Source organism: Rutidosis leptorrhynchoides, chromosome 5, assembly GCF_046630445.1.
Source record: "Rutidosis leptorrhynchoides isolate AG116_Rl617_1_P2 chromosome 5, CSIRO_AGI_Rlap_v1, whole genome shotgun sequence".
Classification (NCBI taxonomy): domain Eukaryota; kingdom Viridiplantae; phylum Streptophyta; class Magnoliopsida; order Asterales; family Asteraceae; genus Rutidosis; species Rutidosis leptorrhynchoides.
Genome location: NC_092337.1, coordinates 77,132,236 through 77,158,322, shown reverse-complemented (window position 1 = coordinate 77,158,322; position 26,087 = coordinate 77,132,236).

Below are 26,087 nucleotides of genomic sequence, written 5' to 3'. Positions count from 1 at the left end.
CTACATTTGGCGGCGCATATTAATGAGTTAAAATTAGTACTTAGTGAAGTGATATTAGTTTCAAAATTATATGTGATGGTACGATTTTCCGTATAGCGGCAGTAAGGTACCAGTACAAGACAATAGCTGCTCAGCGTGTGGCGTATACTGATGATTGTTGTTTGCCCTTGAGAAATAATCTGCAGACCGGAACACAGATGTAAGATCTGTGGGGTGGCCTCAATCAATCTGTGGACCAATCTGTAATGATCCGTCTAGCGTACGACTGCTAAGCGGCTAATGTGTTTTTAGAGTGAGAAAGAACTGTGTGAGAGAGAAAGTGTACTTCTCTCTGACTGAAGTTCAGATCAGAATGATGTGAAATGTGGTGACCCAGGGGGTCTATTTTAAGCGTAGAATGTCCGAAATTCACGGGATACACGTGCCAATCACTGAATGGTTCTTTTACGTGAAGTATCTGGAATGTCGGTGGCGTGTGCTGACGTGGCTGTGTGCCGTTCACGCGCTGAGTTAAAGGGCTTATGCATAGAAGTTGCCTGCAGGGCTTACGCTTGACGCTGGGTGGCCTGATGTACGCTGGGCGGTAGACTCTGAAAACTGCCAAATTTTGTCATGTTTTGTGTTGCTTGATCCATATTTCTATACAAAAATGGTGTTTTTATGCGTGTATCTCCTAGGATACACCATTAAGTCTCCCCAGTTTAATGTCTTTATTTTTGTAAAAAATAAAGTCATTAAACTAAAAATAAAAGATGCCTTTTTCCTCGAAGACACAAAACTACTGTAGCCGTCTGATTTTGAAATGTCCCGTTCATATTGATTATAAACGTTCCATATTAATTGATTTCGTTGCGAGGTTTTGACCTCTATATGAGACGTTTTTCAAAGACTGCATTCATTTTTAAAACAAACCATAACCTTTATTTTATCGACAAGGTTAAAAAGACACCACCTAGATTATCCAGAAATGATAATCTAAAAATATCACACTTACACACTACCAATACATATTGGTTTACAATATTAATATGTTACAACAAAATAAATCTCGAATGCAGTTTTAAACAATATTATACAAGCATGCTGACACTAAATCTTGTCCATATATTAGCATGCAACAACGAAAGCTCTTAATAATCACCTGAGAATAAACATGCTTTAAACGTTAACAAAAATGTTGGTGAGTTATAGGTTTAACCTATATATTTATCAAATCGTAATAATAGACCACAATATTTCATATTTCAATATACATCCCATATATAGAGATAAAAATCATTCATATGGTGAACACCTGGTAACCGACATTAACAAGATGCATATAAGAATATCCCCTATCATTCTAGGAAATCCTTCGGACATGATAAAAACTAATTCGAAGTACTAAAGCATCCGGTACTTTGGATGGGGTTCGTTAGGCCCAATAGATCTATCTTTAGGATTCGCGTCAATTAGTAGATCGGTTTACTAATTCTTAGGCTACCAAGCAAAAAGGGGCATATTCAGCTTCGATCATTCACCCATATAATGTAGTTTAATTTACTTGTGTCTATTTCGTAAAACATTTATAAAATTGCATGTATTCTCATCCCAAAATATTAGATTTTAAAAGTGGAACTATAACTCACTTTCACAGATTTTTTACTTCGTCGGGAAGTAAGACTTGGCCACTGGTTGATTCACGAACCTATAACAAATATGTACATATATATCAAAGTATGTTCAAAATATATTTACAACATTTTTAATACGTTTTAATGTTTTAAGTTTATTAAGTCAGCTGTCCTCGTTAGTAACCTACAACTAGTTGTCCACGGTTAGATGTGCAGAAATAAATCGATATATATTATCTTGAATCAATCCACGACCCAGTGTATACACGTCTCAGGCTAGATCACAACTCAAAGTATATATATTTTTAGAATCAACCTCAACCCTGTATAGCTAACTCAATCATTACTGCATATAGAGTGTCTATGGTTGTTCCAAATAATATGTATACATGGGTCGATATGATATGTCAAAACATTTGCATACGTGTCTATGGTATCCCAAGATTACATAATATATTAGAATACATGTATGATACAATATAAGTTAGCTAGGATATGATTAAAATAGATTTGTTACCAATTTTCACGTAGCTACATCAAGCAAAATTATCCAATCTTGTTTTACCCATAACTTCTTCGTTTTAAATCCGTTTTGAGTGATTCAAATTGCTATGGTTTTATATTGAACTTAAGTTTATGAATCTAAACAGAAAAAGTATAATTTTATAATCATAAATACAGATTACAAGTCATTTTTGTAAAGGTAGTCATTTCAGTCGAAAGAACGACGTCTTGATGACCATTATGAAAAACATACTTTCACTTTGAGTTTAACCATGATTTTTGGATATAGTTTCATGTTCATAAGAAAAATTATTTTCTCAGAAGAACAATTTTTAAATCAAAGTTTATCATAGTTTTTAATTAACTAACCCAAAACAGCCCGCGGTGTTACTACGACAGCTTATATCCGATTTTACGGTGTTTTTCATGTTTTCAGGTTTTAAATCATTAAGTTAGTATATCATATAGATATAGAACATGTGTTTAGTTGATTTTAAAAGTCAAGTTAGAAGGATTAAATTTTGTTTGCGAACAAGTTTAGAATTAACTAAACTATGTTCTAGTGATTATAAGCTTAAACCTTCGAATAAGGTAGTTTTATATCTATGAATCGAATGATGTTATGAACATCATTACAACCTCAGGTTTTGTGGATAAACCTACTGGAAATGAGAAAAATAGATCTAGCTTCAAAGGATCCTTGGATGGCTTGAAAGTTCTTGAAGTAGAATCATGACATGAAAACAAGTTCAAGTAAGATTTTTACTCGAAATAAGATTGTTAAAGTTATAGAAATTGAATCAAAGTTTGAATATGAGTATTACCTTGTATTAGAAATATATCTTACTATATATAAGAAAGATTTCTTGAGGTTAGATGATCACTCAAAGTGGATTTGCAAGATTGGAAGTAAGCTAGCAAACTTGAAAGTGTTGTTGGTGTGTTCTTGAGTAGTTGTTTTATAACTTGGTATATGTATGGATTTATGAACTAGATTGAGCTAGATTTTGATGAAGATGATGAAGAACACTTATAACAATGGAAGAACACTTGAGAGAGAGTAGTTTGATTCAAAAAAATTGCAAAGTGAATGTGTTTATGGTACTCCTCATTCACGTGAATGTGTAGTCTCCATATAGGCTCCATTAGTTTGTAATTTTGTGAGATATTTCATGCTAGATGTTAAATGATGGTTCTCACATGGTTAGGTGACTCACAAGGGCTTCTAAGAGCTGATCATTGAAGTGTATATACCAATAGTAAATACATATAGAAGCTAGGTATTGTACAAGTAAGAATACGGGTGCATACGAGTAGAATTGTTGATGAAAATGAACGAGTATGTAATTGTAAGCATTTTTGTTAAGTAGAAGTACTTTGATAAGTGTCTTGAAGTCTTTCAAAAGTGTTTAAATAAATTTTAATATACTACATGTATATACATTTTAACGGAGTCGTTAAGTCATCGTTAGTCGTTACATGTAAATGTTGTTTTGAAACCTTTAAGTTAACGATCTTGTTAAATGTTGTTAACTCATTGTTTATTATGTCTAATGAGATGTTAAATTATTACATTATCATGATATTATGATGTATTAATATATCTTAATATGATATATATACATTTAAATGTCGTTACAACGATAATCGTTACATATATGTCTCGTTTCGAAATCCTTAAGTTAGTAGTCTTGTTTTTACATATGTAGTTCATTGTTAATATACTTAATGATATGTTTACTTATCATTTATCATGTTTATATATAGTGTATCAATATCTTAAAATGATTTATATGTAATTAGTAAGACGTTGTTATAGCGATAATCGTTATATATATCATTTTCGAGTTTCTTAATTCAATAGTCTCATTTTTATGTATATAACTCATTGTTAAAATACTTAATGAGGTACATACTTATTATAATATCATGGTAACTATATATATATATATATATATATATATATATATATATATATATATATATATATATATATATATATATATATATATCATATAGTTTTTACAAGTTTTAACGTTCGTGAATCGCCGGTCAACTTGGGTGGTCAATTGACTATATAAAACCTTTTTCAATTAATCAAGTCTTAACAAGTTTGATTGCTTAACATGTTGGAAATATTTAATCATGTAAATATCAATTTCATTTAATATATATAAACATGGAAAAGTTCGGGTCACTAAAGATTTTCTGCTCTGACGTCACATTTCCAATTATGATATTGCCACTGAAATCTTTTTGATTTATTTTCAAAATTTAAATTGCTTTCTCTATTGATCTGGCCCATACACATGTCTCAATCTTATCCCTTTATTATCCATTTGCTTGACTATAAATAGCCCGGCCTTTTACGTTTTTCCTCTTTCGAAAACTGATTATTTGCTGTGAAGATATCTTGCAATTTATTCATTTTATCAATCTGTGAAGTGCAAGGTCAGTGATTGTTCATCTTTTCTTCTATTTGAATTATTTTTTGTACTACCATGGCCGAATCCAGCAGCAAATCATCTCAAAGAGACAACCGAGATGTGAGCACTATTTCGTCAAGTATTACTGAAGCTGAAATAGATCGACTATGTATAGATCATAGGAACCTTAGATTGCTGAATCCCGTGGTTCCTTCTCCTGATGATAGGGCAAACAAACCTCCTAAAAAGATGATTACACTGTATAAGCTTCAACTTACAATAGGTAACCTTCGTATTCCTCCCACTGTTTTCTTACAAGAACTCTTATCTCATTATGGGATTGGCCTTAATCAAATTCATCCACTTGGTTTGCAAAAAAATTGTGCTTTTTGAATTGTACTGTAATGCTGTTGGCAAAATTCCAAGTATAAACGTGTTTCACGAGTTGTTTAGGACTCGATTGGTGAGTAAATGCTGGTACACTTTTGATTGTAAAGCTAATAAGGCCTTTACCGGAACAAAAGAAACCTCCTTAAAAAGATGGAAAGAACCATTCTTTTTTGTTAACGAAAGAGTTATACAGGACAATTGGGCAAACATTCGAAAATGGAGGAAAACCAAAATAGGAGTAAGTAAATCAATTGTTTTGTCTTATGATGAAAGAACAACTGTTGAAGAGTGGAAATCATTGGAACTGCCACAACGTTCATGAAAAGTCCCTTTCATATTGATTATAAACGTTCCATATTAATTGATTTCGTCGCGAGGTTTTGACCTCTATATGAGACGTTTTTCAAAGACTGCATTCATTTTTAAAACAACCATAAGCTTTATTTTATCGATAAAGGTTTAAAAAGCATTATGTAGATTATCAAATAATGAAAATCTAAAATATACCGTTTACACACGACCATTACATAATGGTTTACAATAAAAATATATTACATCAAAATAAGTTTCTTGAATGCAGTTTTTACACAATCATACAAGCATGGACTCCAAATCTTGTCCTTATTTTAGTATGCAACAGCAGAAGCTCTTAATAATCACCTGAGAATAAACATGCTTAAAACGTCAACAAAAATGTTGGTGAGTTATAGGTTTAACCTATATATTATCAAATCATAATAATAGACCACAAGATTTCTCATTTTCATAAATATCATTACACTCGCAAGTGAATAAAAATCATTCATATGTTGAACACTGGTAACCGACGTTAACTTAATGCATAGAATATCCCCAAAACAGAACCTCTCGTCTGTATAATAATCTCAAAGTACTGAACCATCCATAACCTGAATGGGGGTTGTTAAGCCCAATAGATCTATCTTTAGGATTTGTGTCAATTAGGGGCCATTTCCCTAATTCTTAGGCTACCAGACTTGAAGGGCGATATTCAGTTTAATAATCCAACCATAGAATGTAGTTTCGCATACTTGTGTCTATTTTGTAAAACATTTATAAAACTGCATGTATTCTCATCCCAAAAATATTAGATTTTAAAAATGGGACTATAACTCACTTTCACAGATTTTTACTTCGTCGGGAAGTAAGACTTGGCCACTGGTCGATTCACGAACCTCAAGTTTTGTGGATAAACTTACTGGAAAAGAGAAAAATGGATCTAGCTTCAAAGGATCCTTGGATGGCTTGAAAGTTCTTGAAGCAGAATCATAACACGAAAACAAGTTCAAGTAAGGTTTCCACTCGAAATAAGATTGTTATAGTTATAGAAATTGAATAAAAGTTTGAATATGAGTATTACCTTGAATTAGAAAGATATCTTACTGTAAATAAGAAAGATTTCTTGAGATTGGATGATCACTTGAAATGGATTCGCAAGATTGGAAGTAAGCTAGCAAGATTTCTTGAAGTGTTCTTGAATGGTTGTTTTTATGATGATTAAAGCTCGTAATTGAAGCTAAAAGATGGTGAAAATGCTTGGAGATGATCAAGTATGATGTTAGGAGTATTTTGAGAGAGAATTTGGAGTGTAAGTATGAGAAAATGAAATGGAAAAATGGGGTGAAATCATAACAACGAAATTACTTGTTATAAAGAAGAAAAAAAATCCTTAAGTTTGTTTTTATCTCATTAGTCATACAAGTTGTTAAATAATGGTTCCACATGTTTTTGACTCTAAGATGGCTGCTAAGAATGAATGATTAAAGGTGTATATATCAATAGTAAATACATCTAGAAGCTGTGTATTGTACGAGTACAAATACGGGTGTACACGAGTAGAATTGTTGATGGAAACGAATGAGAATGTATTTTTGAGCATTTTTGCTAAGTAGAAATACTTTGATATATGTCTTGAAGTCTTTCAAAAGTGTATTAATACATCTTAATACACTACATGTATATACATTTTAACTGAGTCGTTAAGTCACCGTTAGTCATTACATGTAAGTGTTGTTTTAAAACCTTTAAGTTAACGATCTTGTTAAATATAATTAATTCATTGTTATTAAACTTAAATGAGATGTTAAATTATTACATTATCATGATATTATAATGTATGAATATATCTTAATATGATATATATATATTAAAATGTCGTTACAATGATAATCGTTACATATATGCCTCGTTTCGAAATTCTTAAGTTAGTAGTCTTGTTTTACATATGTAGTTCATTGTTAACACACTTAATCATATAATTAATTATCATTTTATCATGTTAAACATAGTATATCAATATCTTAATATGATTCATATGTATTTAGTAAGACGTTGTTATAACGATAATCGTTATATATATCGTTTCGAGTTTCTTAATTCAATAAACTCATTTTTATGTATATCACTCATTGTTAATATACTTAGTGAGATACTTACTTATCATAGTCTCATGTTAACCATATATATATATATATATATATATATATATATATATATATATATATATATATATATATATATCATCAGGTAGTTTTTTTACAAATTTTTAACGTTCGTGAATCGCCGGTCAACTTGGGTGGTCAATTGTCTATATGAAGCACATTTCAAATAATCAAGTCTTAACAAGTTTGATTGCTTAATATGTTGAAAACATTTAATCATACAAATATAGTTTTCATTTAATATATTACATGGAAAAGTTCGGGTCACTACAGTACCTACCCGTTAATTAAATTTCGTCCCGAAATTTTAAGCAGTTGGAGGTGTTGATGCATCTTCTGGAAATCGGTGCGGGTATTTCTTCTTCATCTGATCTTCATGCTCCCAGGTAAACTCGAGTCCTCTACGGGCATTCCATCAAACCTTAACAATTGGTATCTTGTTTTGCTTAAGTCTTTTAACCTCACGATCCATTATGTCGACGGGTTCTTCAATAAATTGAAGTTTTTTGTTGATTTGGATTTCGTCTAACGGAATAGTGAGATCTTCTTTAGCAAAACACTTCTTCAGATTCGAGACATGAAAAGTGTTATGTACAGCCGCAAGTTGTTGAGGTAACTCCAGTTGGTAAGCTACTGGTCTGACACGATCTATAATCTTGAATGGTCCAATGTACCTTGGATTTAGTTTCCCCCGTTTACCAAATTGAACAACATCTTTCCAAGGTGAAACCTTAAGCATGACCATCTCTCCAATCTCAAATTCTATATCTTTTCTTTTACTGTCCGCATAGTTCTTTTGTCGACTCTGGGCGGTTTTCAATCGTTGTTGAATTTGGATGATTTTCTCTGTAGTTTCTTGGATTATCTCCGGACCCGTAATCTGTCTATCCCCCAATTCATTCCAACAAATTGGAGATCTGCACTTTCTACATAAAGTGTTTCGAACGGTGCCATTTCGATACTCGAGTGGTAACTGTTGTTGTAGGAAAATTCTGCTAATGGTAGATGTCGATCCCAACCGTTTCCAAAATCAATAACACATGCTCGTAGCATGTCTTCAAGAGTCTATATCATCCTTTCGCTCTACCCATCGGTTTGTGGATGATAGGCAGTACTCATGTCTAGACGAGTTCCCAATGCTTGTTGTAATGTCTGCCAAAACCTTGAAACAAATCTGCCATCCCTACCAGAGATTATAGAGACCGGTATTCCATGTCTGGAGACAACTTCCTTCAAGTATAATCTCGCCAACTTCTCCATTTTATCATCTTCTCTCATTGGCAGAAAGTGTGCTGACTTGGTGAGACGATCGACTATTACCCAAATAGTATCATAACCACTTGCAGTCCTTGGCAATTTATTAATGAAATCCATGGTAATGTTTTTCCATTTCCATTCTGGGATTTCAGGTTGTTGGAGTAGACCTGATGGTTTCTGATGTTCAGCTTTGACCTTTGAACACGTCAAACATTCTCCTACATATTTAGCAATATCGGCTTTCATACCCGGCCACCAAAAGTGCTTCTTGAGATCTTTGTACATTTTTCCTGCTCCAGGATGTACTGAGTATCTGGTTTTATGTGCTTCCTTAAGTACCATTTCTCTCACATCTCCAAACTTTGGTACCCAAATTCTTTCAGCCCTATACCGGGTTCCGTCTTCCCGAATATTAAGATGTTTCTCCGATCCTTTGGGTATTTCATTCTTCAACTTTCCTTCTTTTACAACTCCCTGCTGTGCCTCCTTTATTTGAGTAGTAAGGTTAGTACGAATAATTATATTCATAGCTTTTACCCGCATAGGTTCTCTGTCCTTTCTACTCAAAGCGTCGGCTACCACATTTGCCTTCCCCGAGTGGTAACGAATCTTGAAATCATAATCATTCAATAACTCAATCCACCTACGCTGCCTCATGTTCAGTTGTTTCTGATTAAATATATGTTGGAGACTTTTGTGGTCGGTATATATGATACTTTTGACCCCATATAAGTAGTGCCTCTAAGTCTTTAATGCAAAAACAACAGCGCCCAATTCCAAATCGTGAGTTGTATAATTTTGCTCGTGAATCTTCAATTGTCTGGACGCATAAGCAATTACCTTCGTTCGTTGCATTAATACACAACCGATGCCTTGCTTTAAGGCATCACAATATATCACAAAATCATCATTCCCTTCAGGCAATGACAATATAGGTGCCGTAGTTAACTTTTTCTTCAACAATTGGAACGCTTCCTCCTGTTCATCCTTCCATTCAAATTTATTTCCTTTATGCGTTAATGCAGTCAAGGGTTTTGCTATTTTGGAAAAATCTTGGATGAATCTTCTGTAGTAACCAGCCAATCCTAAAAATTGACGTATATGCTTCGGAGTTTTCGGGGTTTCCCAGTTTACAACGGTTTCAATCTTTGCCGGATCAACCTGAATACCTTCTTTGCTCACAACATGTCCGAGGAATTGAACTTCTTTCAATCAAAATGCACACTTTGAAAACTTAGCGTACAGTTTTTCTTTCCTCAACAATTCCAGTACTTTCCTCAACAATTCCAGTACTTTCCTCAAATGTTCTTCATTCTCTTGATTATTCTTTGAGTAAATAAGTATGTCATCGATGAAGACAATGACAAACTTGTTGAGATATGGTCCACACACTCTGTTCATGAGGTCCATGAACACATCTGGTGCGTTAGTCAAACCAAACAGCAAAACCATAAACTCGTAATAACCGTATCACGTTCTGAAAGCAGTCTTCGGAATATCATCCTCCTTTACCCGCATTTGATGATATTCGGAACGTAAATCGATCTTCGAATAAACCAACGAGCCTTGTAGTTGATCAAATAAGTCGTCGATTCTCGGTAGTGGGTAACGGTTCCTGATGGTAAGTTTGTTCAACTCTCGGTAGTCGATACACAACCTGAATGTACCATCCTTCTTTTTGGCAAACAAAATAGGAGCTCCCCATGGTGATGTACTTGGTCGTATGAAACCACGCTCTAGAAGTTCTTGTAATTGGCTTTGAAGTTCCTTCATTTCACTGGGTGCGAGTCTATATGGAGCACGAGCTATTGGTGCAGCTCCCGGTACAAGATCTATTTGAAATTCAACGGATCGGTGTGGAGGTAATCCCGGTAATTCTTTCAGAAATATATCGGGAAATTCTTTTGCGACGGGAACATCATTGATGCTCTTTTCTTCAGTTTGTACTTTCTCGACGTGTGCTAGAACAGCATAGCAACCCTTTCTTATTAGCTTTTGCACCTTCAAATTACTAATAAGATTTAGCTTCGTGTTGCTCTTTTCTCCGTACACCATTAAGGGTTTTCCTTCATCTCATACAATGCGAATTGCATTTTTGTAACATACGATCTCTGCTTTCACCTCTTTCAACCAGTCCATGCCAATTATCACATCAAAACTCCCTAACTCTACTGGTATCAAATCAATCTTAAACGTTTCGCTACCCAGTTTAATTTCTTGATTCCGACATATATTATCTGCTGCAATTAATTTACCGTTTGCTAATTCTAGTATAAACTTATTATCCAAAGGCATCAATGGACAACTTAATTTAGCACAGAAATCCTTACTCATATAGCTTCTATCCGCAAGAATCAAATAAAACATAAGCAGATGTATTGTCAATAAGAAACGTACCCGTAACAAGCTCCAGGTTTCCTGCGCTTCAACCGCATTAATGTTGAAGACTCTTCCTCGGCCTTGCCCATTATTATCCCCCTGATTTGGACACATATTTTTGTAATGGCCCTTCTTCCCGCATCTGAAACAGGTAATGTCGGCATAACTTGTTCTGGCATTATTTGTTCCCTTTGCCATTGATCCGTAGATTTCGCACTTTGTCGCACCGGCCCTTTCTATTACACTTAGTACACACTGCTGTACAGAGCCCAGTTGGATGGTATCCTTAATATCTCTGGCAGAATTTCTGCCTCTTGTTGTTATTGTTGGGATTGTTGTTGTTGCGGTTGTTATTGTTATTGAAACGGTTGTTGTAGTTGTTGCTGGGGTGGTTGTTGTTGTTGCGTTTGTTGTTGCGAGAATTGGTGCGATTGTAATTGTGATTGTTGGGTTGATTATTGAAATTGTGACCCTTGTCACTGGTTTCTTCCCATTTCCTCTTGACTTGTTTCGTATTGGCTTCTTCGGTCGCCTGTTCTTTAATCCTTTCCTCAATTTGATTTATAAGTTTATGAGCCATTCGACTTGCCTTTTGTATTGAGGCGGGCTCGTGTGAACTTATATCCTCCTGGATCCTTTCCGGTAACCCTTTTACAAATGTATCGATTTTCTCTTCTTCATCTTCGAACGCTCCCGGACACAATAGGCACAACTCTGTGAATCGTCGTTCGTACGTGGTAATATCAAACCCTTATGTTCGTAACCCTCTAAGCTCTACCTTGAGCTTATTGACCTCGTTTCTGGGACGGTACTGCTCGTTCATTAAGTGTTTGAATGCTGACCACGGTAGTGCGTAAGCAGCATCTTGTCCCACCTGTTCTAGATAAGTGTTCCACCATGTTAACGCAGTACCTGTAGTGACTAGAAATTTTCCATGTTTATATATATATTAAATGAAATTGTTATTTACATGATTAAGTGTTTCCAACATGTTAAGCAATCAAACTTGTTAAGACTTGATTAATTGAAATAGGTTTCATATAGACAATTGACCACCCAAGTTGACCGGTGATTCACGAACGTTAAAACTTGTAAAAACTATACGATGACATATATATGTTATATATATAGTTAACATGATTTTATTATAAGTATGTATCTCATTAGGTATTTTAACAATGAGTTATATACATAAAAATGAGACTATTAATTTAAGAAACTCGAAAACGATATATATAACGATTATCGTTATAACAACGTCTTACTAGGTACATATGAATCATATTAAGATATTGATACACTTGGTTAATTATGTTAAATGATAACTAAATATATTATTAAGTGTATTAACAATGAAATACATATGTAAAAATAAGACTACTAACTTAATGATTTCGAAACGAGACATATATGTAACGATTATCGTTGTAACAACATTTAACTGTATATATATCATACTAAGATATATTATATATCATAATATCATGATAATATAACAATCTAACATCTCATTTGTTATAATAAACAATGGGTTAACAACATTTAACAAGATCGTTAACCTAAAGGTTTCAAAACAACATTTACATGTAACGACTAACGATGACTTAACGACTCAGTTAAAATGTATATACAAGTAGTGTTTTAATATGTATTCATACACTTTTGAAAGACTTCAAGACACTTATCAAAATACTTCTACTTAACAAAAATGCTTACAATTACATCCTCGTTCAGTTTCATCAACAATTCTACTCGTATGCACCCGTATTCGTACTCGTACAATACACAGCTTTTAGATGTATGTACTATTGGTATATACACTCAAATGATCAGCTCTTAGCAGCCCATGTGAGTCACCTAACACATGTGGGAACCATCATTTGGCAACTAGCATGAAATATCTCATAAAATTACAAAAATATGAGTAATCATTCATGACTTATTTACATGAAAACAAAATTACATATCCTTTATATCTAATCCATACACCAACGACCAAAAACACCTAAAAACACTTTCATTCTTCAATTTTCTTCATCTAATTGATCTCTCTCAAGTTCTATCTTCAAGTTCTAAGTGTTCTTCATAAATTCCAAAAGTTCTAGTTTCATAAAATCAAGAATACTTCCAAGATTGCAAGTTTACTTCCAAGTTTTCTAAATCCATTCCAAGTAATCATCCAAGATCAAGAAACCTTTGTAACTTACAGTAGGTTATCTTTCTAATACAAGGTAATAATCATATTCAAACTTTAATTCAATTTTTATAACTATAACAATCTTATTTCGAGTGGAAATCTTACTTGAAATTGTTTTCGTGTCATGATTCTGCTTCAAGAACTTTCAAGCCATCCAAGGATCCATTGAAGCTAGATTTATTTTTCTCATTTCCAGTAGGTTTATCCAAGGAACTTGAGGTAGTAATGATGTTCATAACATTATTCGATTCATACATATAAAGCTATCTTATTCGAAGGTTTAAACTTGTAATCACTAGAACCTAGTTTAGTTAATTCTAAACTTGTTCGCAAATAAAAGTTAATCCTTCTAACTTGACTTTTAAAATCAACTAAACACATGTTCTATATCTATATGATATGCTAACTTAATGATTTAAAACCTGGAAACACGAAAAACACCGTAAAACCAGATTTACGCCGTCGTAGTAACACCGCGGGCTGTTTTGGGTTAGTTAATTAAAAACTATGATAAACTTTGATTTAAAATTTGTTATTCTGGGAAAATGATTTTTATTATGAACATGAAACTATATCCAAAAATTATGGTTAAACTCAGAGTGAAAGTATGTTTTCTAAAATGGTCATCTAGACGTCGTTCTTTCGACTGAAATGACTACCTTTACAAAAACGACTTGTAACTTATTTTTTCGACAATAAACCTATACTTTTTCTGTTTAGATTCATAAAATAGAGTTCAATATGAAACCATAGCAATTTGATTCACTCAAAACGGATTTAAAATGAAGAAGTTATGGGTAAAACAAGATTGGATAATTTTTCTCATTTTAGCTACGTGAAAATTGGTAACAAATCTATTCCAACCATAACTTTATCAACTTGTATTGTATATTATGTAATCTTGAGATACCATAGACACGTATACAATGTTTCGACCTATCATATCGACACATCTATACATATTTCAGAACAACCATAGACACTCTATATGTGAATATTGGAGTTAGCTATACAGGGTTGAGGTTGATTCCAAAATATATATAGTTTGAGTTGTGATCAATTCTGAGATACGTATACACTGGGTCGTGGATTGATTCAAGATAATATTTATCGATTTATTTCTGTACATCTAACTGTGGACAACTAGTTGTAGGTTACTAACGAGGACAGCTGACTTAATACTTAAAACATCAAAATATATTAAAAGTGTTGTAAATATATTTTGAACATACTTTGATATATATGTATATATTGTTATAGGTTCGTGAATCAACCAGTGGCCAAGTCTTACTTCCCGACGAAGTAAAAATCTGTGAAAGTGAGTTATAGTCCCACTTTTAAAATCTAATATTTTTGAGATGAGAATACATGCAGGTTTTATAAATGATTTACAAAATAGACACAAGTACGTGAAACTACATTCTATGGTTGAATTATCGAAATCGAATATGTCCCTTTTTATTAAGTCTGGTAATCTAAGAATTAGGGAACAGACACCCTAATTGACGCGAATCCTAAAGATAGATCTATTGGGCCTAACAAATCCCATCCAAAGTACCGGATGCTTTAGTACTTCGAAATTTATATCATATCCGAAGGGTGTTCCGGAATGATGAGGATATTCTTATATATGCATCTTGTTAATGTCGGTTACCAGGTGTTCACCATATGAATGATTTTGTATCTCTATGTATGGGATGTGTATTGAAATATGAAATATTGTGGTCTATTGTTACGATTTGATATATATAGGTTAAACCTATAACTCACCAACATTTTTGTTGACGTTTAAAGCATGTTTATTCTCAGGTGAATACTAAGAGCTTCCGCTGTTGCATACTAAAATAAGGACAAGATTTGGAGTCCATGTTTGTATGATATTGTGTAAAAACTGCATTCAAGAAACTGATTTCGATGTAACATATTTGTATTGTAAACCATTATGTAATGGTCGTGTGTAAACATGATATTTTAGATTATCATTATTTGATAATCTACGTAAAGCTTTTTAAACCTTTATTTATGAAATAAAGGTTATGGTTTGTTTTAAAAATGAATGCAGTCTTTGAAAAACGTCTCATATAGAGGTCAAAACCTCGCAACGAAATCAATTAATATGGAACGTTTTTAATCAATAAGAACGGGACATTTCAGTTGGTATCCGAGCGTTGGTCTTAGAGAACTAGAAAATTTGCATTAGTGTGTCTTATCGAGTTTTTTAGGATGCATTAGTGAGTCTGAACTTCGACCGTGTTTTCTTTAAAAATGATTGCTTAACATTTTTGTTGGAAACTATATATTATTAACATGTATATATTATGTGATATATTAATCTTTTAACATGTTTGATATTGTGTGATAGATGTCTACCTCTAGCACAAATCCCATTGACTCACCTAATAATAATGAAGAGTCAAATATATATTGGACTGATTCACAAGTTCCCGAAGAAGAACCGGAAGAAGAATCAGAACCGGAAGAAGAATCAGAACCGGAAGAGGAGGAACCGGAGGAGGAAATAGAACCGGTGGGGGAAATAATAAAACGGTTAAGTAAAAGAAAATCCTCAACCAACCGACCAAGGTTAATTATGGTCAATGGTATTTCCGCCAAGGAAGCAAAATATTGGGAGGATTACCAATTCTCCGATGAATCGGATTCCGACGAGAATTCCGATGATGTTATAGAAATTACCCCAACTGAATTTAAAAAGGCAAAAGAAAATAATAAGGGAAAGGGCATAAAAATAGAGAAATCTAATTCCAACCCCGATGAACTTTATATGTATCGCCAACCCCCGAAGCCCTTAAGTTGTAACAATGACCCGGGAACCTCTAAACCACCAGGTTTTTCTAAACCGTTGTGGAAAACGACAGCTCGTATTAGGGGAACATCATATATCCCTAGAAAATTGGCAAAACGAACCAAAACCGAAGAAGAAGAAACGAGCGAGTGGGAATAAGATAAGTTGTATTCGTGTGGTGTAATATATGTAATATAGTGTGCTTATGCTTTATGATATATGTAAAAATTGCTTGTATTAATAAGTATTTTTTTTTTATGAATCTAACTCTTGTCTATTTTACAGTATAAAAACACAAAATGGATAGACAACCCAATATTTTAAGAGACCTACCCGGAGACATGATTGATGAAATCTTGTCTAGAGTCGGTCAGAATTCTTCGGCACAAATATTTACGGCGAAATCAGTTTGTAAGACATTCGAAGAACGTTCCAAGAATGTCTTGGTTTATAAGAGACTTTCGTTTGAAAGATGGGGGATATCACATTGGGAAACCCATAAGTTACGATGTGTTTACTTTGACGCATATATTGCGGGGAACCCAAATGCTATTTTACGCAACGGGTTAAGAAATTATTTTGACTCAATGTATCCGAATATAGGACTTCATGATTTAGAAAAAGCGGCTAACATGCAACATAAAGAAGCATGCTATGCTTACGGGTTAGTAATGTTCGCTTCTCACCAAAGTGAGAAAAAGAACATCGGGCTACAACTATTAAACAAAACGTTCCCACAAGTGACGGAGTCGGTAATTGGGGTAAGAAATGAGGTTTTTAGGTTATTACGAGACTGTTGGTCATTACGTAACCCTCGTCCCTCTGACGACGTTACAACACGCTGTCTTATTAACGGCCATAACGGTTATGTTCCACAAGACCAAGGATGGGAAGTTGTAGTAACCCGAGCTAATCCATCCGGACGATGTCCATATTGATTACAAACGCATTACAACAGTTGATAACATTGCGAGGTACTTGACCTCTATATGATACATTTTACAAACGTTGCATTTATTCTTAAAAGACAATCTTTCTTTTCATCAAGAGTTGACATATACACCTATTATTTCATAATGTTCAAATGACTTAATCTGCCATTTACTTAATAATAGTCTCTAATGATCTTCAATGACTCGAATGCAACGTCTTTGAATCATAGCTTAAAAGGTCCCAAGTAGTATCCTTAATATGAGCTAATGCACGGCGGAAGACTTAAATCGTACCTGAGAATAACATGCTTTAAAACGTCAACATAAAGTTGGTGAGATATATAGGTTTGATGCTAGACGCGTAATAACTATGGACCACAAGATTTCATGTTTATACATAATACACTCCTCGTGTATAGAAAAGACGTTGAGCACTTGGTAACCATACTTAACATTTAAATCACAGCATCATATTCTTAAATAAACCCTACACCGTACCAAGTGTAGTAACGAAACGAAGTACTGTGCAACCGTTTAAAACTGGTCGTCCAGCCCGGTTGGGGTTGTTAGGCCCGATAGATCTATCAACAGGATTCGCGTTTACGCTCCTCACGTAAATATTAGCTACCAAGTATAAAGAGATATGCCATGGTACAACTCAACGTAGATTTTATTTTTGATCACTTGTGTCCATATCGTAAATCATTTATAAAAACAGCGCATGTATTCTCAGCCCAAAAATATTTAGAGTTTAAAAGGGGACTATATACTCACCTAATGTATTTTGTAGTAAAAATACATATAACACCATTAATCACGTATAAGGTTGGCCTCGGATTCACGAACCTATATCAATTGTATATTTATTAATTCACACAATCGTAATTGAATATGTTTATACATATATATTATTTGTTTGTTACTAATATTGATAAAAATATTAATAATAATAATACTTGTGATAATAATATTACTTTTGTAAAAATTAACACTTCTGTAATTTATATAAAAGAAAATAATGTTAATATTTACGGAAATGATAATACTTTATATTACTTTCATAATAATAATAATAATAATAATAATAATAATAATAATAATAATAATAATAATAATAATAATAATAATGTTAAAAATAAAAATAAAGTTATAATAATAATATATTTTTTTTTACTAATGATAATAACAATAATAATAATACTTAATTTAGTAAATATAATGATAGTAGTAGTAATTTTAATAATAATACTAATAATAAAGGTATTAAATAATACCTTAAATCCATAAAAACAATTAGACTGTAGAGGTCGGGACTCGAACCCAAGACCTCTCGCTAACACACTACACACTCAAACCGTTCCTCCAGCTTCGTTTTTCTGATTTAATTCCCACGCATAATTTTATTATCCATGTTCAGTAACCATCATCTTCAACAACTCAAACAATCAAAACCCAAATCAAGAACATAACAGTTAAGTTGAGGTTTGAATTATGATGTGGGTTCAACATAGAACTACCAGTTAGGGTCGATTTAAATCACAACGATAAAAAAAAAAATTAAAACAGCAAGAACACTTGCAGCTACCGTCGCTGCCCTTTTTTTAAAAAAAAAAAAAATTATTGATTAAGAAATCAATAACGTTTTATGTTATGACTATAACACGAAATAGATGTTAAATCGTTTATAAAAACTGCTGAGATTATTAATTAGACTTGAATTATAACAGTTAACTCGAATTTTATCAATATCCAATCGGTTGACTTTTATTCTCCAAAGTTTTGACTGTAAATTTCGTGATGGATATGTTGATTTGAATTCTGAAACTTTGTAGATAGTTTTAGTAAGTAATTCCTAACAAGATTGTTTTATTACATTTTGACCTTTGATTCAATATAGCGTTTTGGCCAAACGGATTCAAGAACAGAGGCGACCCGATTTACTTCCTGTATTTCTGTCTCAATTCCCTCTCAACTTACAGTTGTATTTATAATGTATGATTCTTGAATGTTTATAATGTGTAACAGATTTAATATAACAACAAAATTTAAAAACAGGATGATGGAACATGTCACCTAATATTGTACCAAGATTTTGACAGAAAACTAAATATAATGTAAAATAAATAGAGTATAATCGTGCTTAGTAACAAATTCCCTTAAATTATGGGGTAGAATATGGCTCAACACAAGTTACAAATAGACACAAACAAAATTGGTATAGTTCTGATTGTAACATATAGCAACTGGTACGTTCCTTTTTATTATTATTATTATTTTTTATTTATTATAATTAGTAATAATTAATAATAAATATTTTAATCATAATAAATAATAATAATACTAATAATTATTATATTGATAATAATTCTAATAATACCGGATAATGATATTAACTATAAAAATGATAATAATAATATTATTCATAATACCACAAATAACACTAATTATAATGATATAATAACACTAATAATAATAATAATAATAATAATAATAATAATAATAATAATAATAATAATAATAATACTAATAATATTAATAATATCAAAATAATACCTAATAATAATAATAAGTATATTGATAAGAATTATAAATGTGATGATAATAATAATTTTAAATGAAATTGGAACTTCTTAATAATAATAATAAATAATCATAATAATAATAATTAGGATTTTAGTTTTAATCTTTCTTATAATAAGATTTATATTTAACATCTTTATTTACAACTAATTGTTCGTGAATTGCCGAGAGCAGTCAAAAGGGTAACTGATAATTCGAATATAGATTTCAAACTTTCTAGACTCAACTTTACAGATTTTGCTTACCGTGTCGGAAACATATAGAGTTTAAGGTTTAAATTTGATCGGAAATTTCTGGGTCGTTACAGTACCCACCCGTTACAGAAATTTCGTCCCCGAAATTTGATAGAGGTTGTCATAAATAACAAAAGAGATGTTTTCATGACGAATATGAGGTAATAATAAAGTTTTATCATTATTGAGAGATTTAGATAAAACGATTCGATTATGTAAGACGCACGAGTGAAGCTATCACAAAAGAATGAAATGAGTGAATATAGAATTGTTTTAACCGATGACATGATTAGGATTGATTTCCAGAATTTAAGGGATTTAAAGAAAATCTTATGTAATAAAATTTGGTTCTTCAACAATTTAGGAAACAGGATCTCCTTTGATTTAATGCGGTAATCTGTTTCAATTTCTTTGTCGGATATTTCACTATAAATCCACCTCCTTCCCTTCCTTGCTCCCATACCTCACATCTCCTACTTTTCCTCCTCTATTTCATACCTTAAGGTATTCTTTAAAATGCTTCATCCTGTTCTGATTTTTGTTATACTTCTAACTTTCATATCTTTCATTCTTCTTTTTCATCTACCACCAGAAGAATTTATTCACTTTTATGATTTCCTTGGAATTATAATGTTTCTAATTCTCCCGTGTCTTTACGTTGCAATACGTATTGATATACACGGTTTGTAATTTCTGGGTGGTCGTTGGGTTTTATATCTTCCCTTATATTTCGATGTTCCTACTTCTGTCTTCTATAATCATTGTCATCCACAGTTAATGATTTCTCCTATTTGCTGCGATCTATACCCCAAATTTTATTTCTAAGCTTCATTCTTTTGTTTCCTCTTCTTACGGTTAAGCGTCTCTTCTAATGGTCCGGAGTTCGTAGGTATGAGATTTGGAATGAACATAGCTAATGTTCTCAGAAAGGAATGGTAATGGCACGATTTTGATTTGTTAAATTACCAGAATATCCAGGAAAATAGAACTATCAAGATGATTTGTTCTTAATATGTTTTGAAATTGGATAGAATGTAAGAGCCGTGTAACATGGCATATGATGACGGTACTGTGAATCATCACATTCCATTAAAAACTTAACATGACTTACTGTAATATGATGAAGTTGATCAAGTTTCATTATATTATACTAATTCATGCATCAGTTCCCAACACTACTTCAAAACATTCATATTTTAACTTCAGAGGTTTCAGAATTTAGAAACTAACACAGTTTCTTTTATGTTGTAACACATATATTACGGAGGGATTCATGATCTCAGATAAGTTGTGAATATATCTTCAGAAATATTGAGGATATTTACAATGAAAGGCACAATGATATCGATGGATAACGAGGAAGATTTGTCTGTGAAGGTTTATAATGAGGAATAGGGTTCTTACTAACGATTTTTGCAGGCATTGAATCGTTTGGATTCTTTGAAAGCAGGTTCAGTCCTTGTGATTTATCCACAGCCTCTTTCATACTTTGCTCAATCCGTCTTCCGGTTTCAATCCTTCTCTTTTCTTAGCTTTACCACCATACCATTCTTTATCATCAATCTTTTGATTGTTAAAGTCGTTTACAGTTTTTGCTGCTTCATCAGCATTTCAAGAACTACTTCATAGTTTAGGGTGTTTTTCAGAAACTTCACATTCGAAATATGAAATTCTTAGGGATAAACTTTTTCGATATAACTGGGAGAATTTCTACGAGATTTTCAAAATACTGGTTGCGGATTTCACCAGAAAGATAATGAGTTGCTGGTACATCTGCTGATGATGTTGTGAAATATGAAAGGTTTTCTGGTAACGACGGCGAAAGGACAAGGTATAAATATCAAAGTTATAATAGGAGTAGTCTCACTGAAAAGTCGAAGTGGAGCTGTGACAAAATTAGCTTCTTGAAAAGGAATTGTAGGATTGTTTTTGCTAATAAATGACAAAGGATTCAACATGGTATGTGTTAAACTATGAATTTGGTTTCGAGAGTTTTTCGGGTGCATAACTGTCTGCATGAATCTTTCTTCAATAACCAAGGTACAGCTGGTTCAACTTCTCGATCGAGGTGTTTTCAAGAATCATGATAGGTTTGAACGCGGGTTGTAATCATCAAGATACAAATGAGGTTTAAGATGAAATCAAGTGGCAAACTTGAAGATTAGTTTTAGTTTCATATGTTATAATCAACATTTTAATTCATTTTAATTATCCAAAGTTAGCAGTCCAATAGTCCGATTGTCCAATAGTCCAATGAATTCATATAGAAATTAAATATATATAATATTCGAATTAATTAATACGTATCGTGACCCGTGTACCGGTCTCAGTATCGATCACAACTCAAACCATATATATATTTTGGAATCAACTCCAACCCTGTATAGCCAACTCCCACCTTCACATATAGAGTGTCTGCGGTTGTTCCGAAATATATATATAGATGGGTCGATATGATAAGCCGAAACCTTGCATACGTGTCCCGTTATTTAAAGTGCGTAAAATAAATAAATATATATCATGACCCATTATACAACGTGTTGTCTCAGAATTAATCCGACGTATTGTTGTACATGTGTCCCGACAGTATGTACAGTGCAGAAATTAAAATTGCGAGAATGTAAATTGCGATAAATTAAATGTTAGCCGGGAACAGTTAGCTAGGAACAGTTAGCGTGGATTCCTAACAATATTTCAATTTATTTAATTCGTCTGTTTCTAACAAATTTTATTTTGTCCAATGTTTTCTTCTTTATGCCACTTGTTGGATTCCGATAGGTCAAAATCCGAATATGAAATTTGGATGAAAATGGTTATTCCGGGGTGAGCGGATATGAATATCGGTGGTTGTAAGTAGGATAATAAATGACCGTTGAATCAGATTCGAAGAATGTACAATGTAATTTGTTAATGTGAATTTTAAATATTCCTTGGGTACTACCCACCCGTTAAAATATTTTCATCATTAACAGTTTGTACGAAAGAATTTTTAATTACGATCTTTATGAAAATATACTTGCATATATATTTTCTTCAGATGTAATCATGGATTTAATGAGTCAATGAGATTTTTTTATACTCGTTTGATTTATTGTTAGCACTTGATTACATGATCTCTAAAACTTTAGAGATTACATAATTGCCATGTCGGACGAAGATAAAATGAGGTGGAATGATACGTAAAGCGAAAATAATCGATGTAGATCGATGTGTAGAACAAAGTTCGTACTCGATGTACAGATGGTGATATTGAGGCGTGAAATGTTGAAATTCGAGGTACAGGTTGTGATGTTGAGGGTTACAGCGCGGTTATGGTTTAGGGATAATAAGGGTACTATCGACATCGATAATGGTGGTACTGATTATGCTGCTGGTGCTGATATTCGTAACCTTCGCACCAGGTTCTCCAAAGTCGTCACATGAGCGCGTAGTTCGTTAACTTATTCTAGTACTACGGAATGATTGACGGTTGAGACGAGCGGTTGAGTAAGATTTGAAATATAGAATAATATATAATCGTGACGGGATACTCTAGAAATGAGAGGGTAAATGGTTTCTCGAACAGGTTCGCCGGTAAGTGCTTTCAGGTTCATCGCCAAGAGGGCAATTTGAGAAGAATCTTTGACGTGAAATGATTTTCGAATATAGAATGATATTATAACTTCATAGAATATCTATAATAATAAAGATTTCGTAGCCTACAGAGGATCTTACGGCATATGACAAGCTAGTCTACAGATGCGCTAAGATATGAATTTTTGTCTATACACTATCGATGCACTAAATGCAGTAAGACGTGTCTAGACTAAAGAATGATAAGCATACAATTCCCTAAGGATGATAAGCAGATGGTTTCCGACTAGAAATGATAAGCAAAACTTTTTGGCAGGTAGACACGGTCAAAGTCCAGACTCACTAATGTATCCTAACAACTACCAGTTAGACACACTAATGCAAGGCCTGGTTCGCTAAGACCAACGCTCTGATACCAACTGTAGTATAATCCATCCGAACGATGTCCATATTGATTACAAACGCATTACAACAGTTGATAACATTGCGAGGTACTTGACCTCTATATGATACATTTTGCAAATGTTGCATTTATTCTTAAAAGACAATCTTTCTTTTCATCAAGAGTTGACATATACACCTATTATTTCATAATGTTCAAATGACTTAATCTGCCATTTACTTAATAATAGTCTCTAATGATCTTCAATGACTCGAATGCAACGTCTTTGAATCATAGCTTAAAAGGTCCCAAGTAGTATCCTTAATATGAGCTAATGCACGGCGGAAGACTTAAATCGTACCTGAGAATAACATGCTTTAAAACGTCAACATAAAGTTGGTGAGATATATTGGTTTGATGCTAGACGCGTAATAACTATGGACCACAAGATTTCATGTTTATACATAATACACTCCTCGTGTATAGAAAAGACGTTGAGCACTTGGTAACCATACTTAACATTTAAATCACAGCAGCATATTCTTAAATAAACCCTACACCGTACCAAGTGTAGTAACGAAACGAAGTACTGTGCAACCGTTTAAAACTGGTCGTCCAGCCCGGTTGGGGTTGTCAGGCCCGATAGATCTATCAACAGGATTCGCGTTTACGCTCCTCACGTAAATATTAGCTACCAAGTATAAAGAGATATGCCATGGTACAACTCAACGTAGATTTTATTTTTGATCACTTGTGTCCATATCGTAAATCATTTATAAAAACAGCGCATGTATTCTTAGCCCAAAAATATTTAGAGTTTAAAAGGGGACTATATACTCACCTAATATATTTTGTAGTAAAAATACATATAACACCATTAATCACGTATAAGGTTGGCCTCGGATTCACGAACCTATATCAATTGTATATTTATTAATTCACACAATCGTAATTGAATATGTTTATACATATATATTATTTGTTTGTTACTAATATTGATAAAAATATTAATAATAATAATACTTGTGATAATAATATTACTTTTGTAAAAATTAACACTTCTGTAATTTATATAAAAGAAAATAATGTTAATATTTACGGAAATGATAATACTTTATATTACTTTCATAATAATAATAATAATAATAATAATAATAATAATAATAATAATAATAATAATAATAATAATAATAATAATGTTAAAAATAAAAATAAAGTTATAATAATAATATTTTTTTTTACTAATGATAATAACAATAATAATTAATAATAATACTTAATTTAGTAAATATAATGATAGTAGTAGTAATTTTAATAATAATACTAATAATAAAGGTATTAAATAATACCTTAAATCCATAAAAACAATTAGACTGTAGAGGTCGGGACTCGAACCCAAGACCTCTCGCTAACACACTACACACTCAAACCGTTCCTCCAGCTTCGTTTTTCTGATTTAATTCCCACGCATAATTTTATTATCCATGTTCAGTAACCATCATCTTCAACAACTCAAACAATCAAAACCCAAATCAAGAACATAACAGTTAAGTTGAGGTTTGAATTATGATGTGGGTTCAACATAGAACTACCAGTTAGGGTCGATTTAAATCACAACGATAAAAAAAAAATTAAAACAGCAAGAACACTTGCAGCTACCGTCGCTGCCCTTTTTTTTAAAAAAAAAAAATTATTGATTAAGAAATCAATAACGTTTTATGTTATGACTATAACACGAAATAGATGTTAAATCGTTTATAAAAACTGTTGAGATTATTAATTAGACTCGAATTATAACAGTTAACTCGAATTTTATCAATATCCAATCGGTTGACTTTTATTCTCCAAAGTTTTGACTGTAAAATTCGTGATGGATATGTTGATTTGAATTCTGAAACTTTGTAGATAGTTTTAGTAAGCAATTCCTAACAAGATTGTTTTATTACATTTTGACCTTTGATTCAATATAGCGTTTTGGCCAAACGGATTCAAGAACAGAGGCGACCCGATTTACTTCCTGTATTTCTGTCTCAATTCCCTCTCAACTTACAGTTGTATTTATAATGTATGATTCTTGAATGTTTATAATGCGTAACAGATTTAATATAACAACAAAATTTAAAAACAGGATGATGGAACATGTCACCTAATATTGTACCAAGATTTTGACAGAAAACTAAATATAATGTAAAATAAATAGAGTATAATCGTGCTTAGTAACAAATTCCCTTAAATTATGGGGTAGAATATGGCTCAACACAAGTTACAAATAGACACAAACAAAATTGGTATAGTTCTGATTGTAACATATAGCAACTGGTACGTTCCTTTTTATTATTATTATATTTTATTTATTATA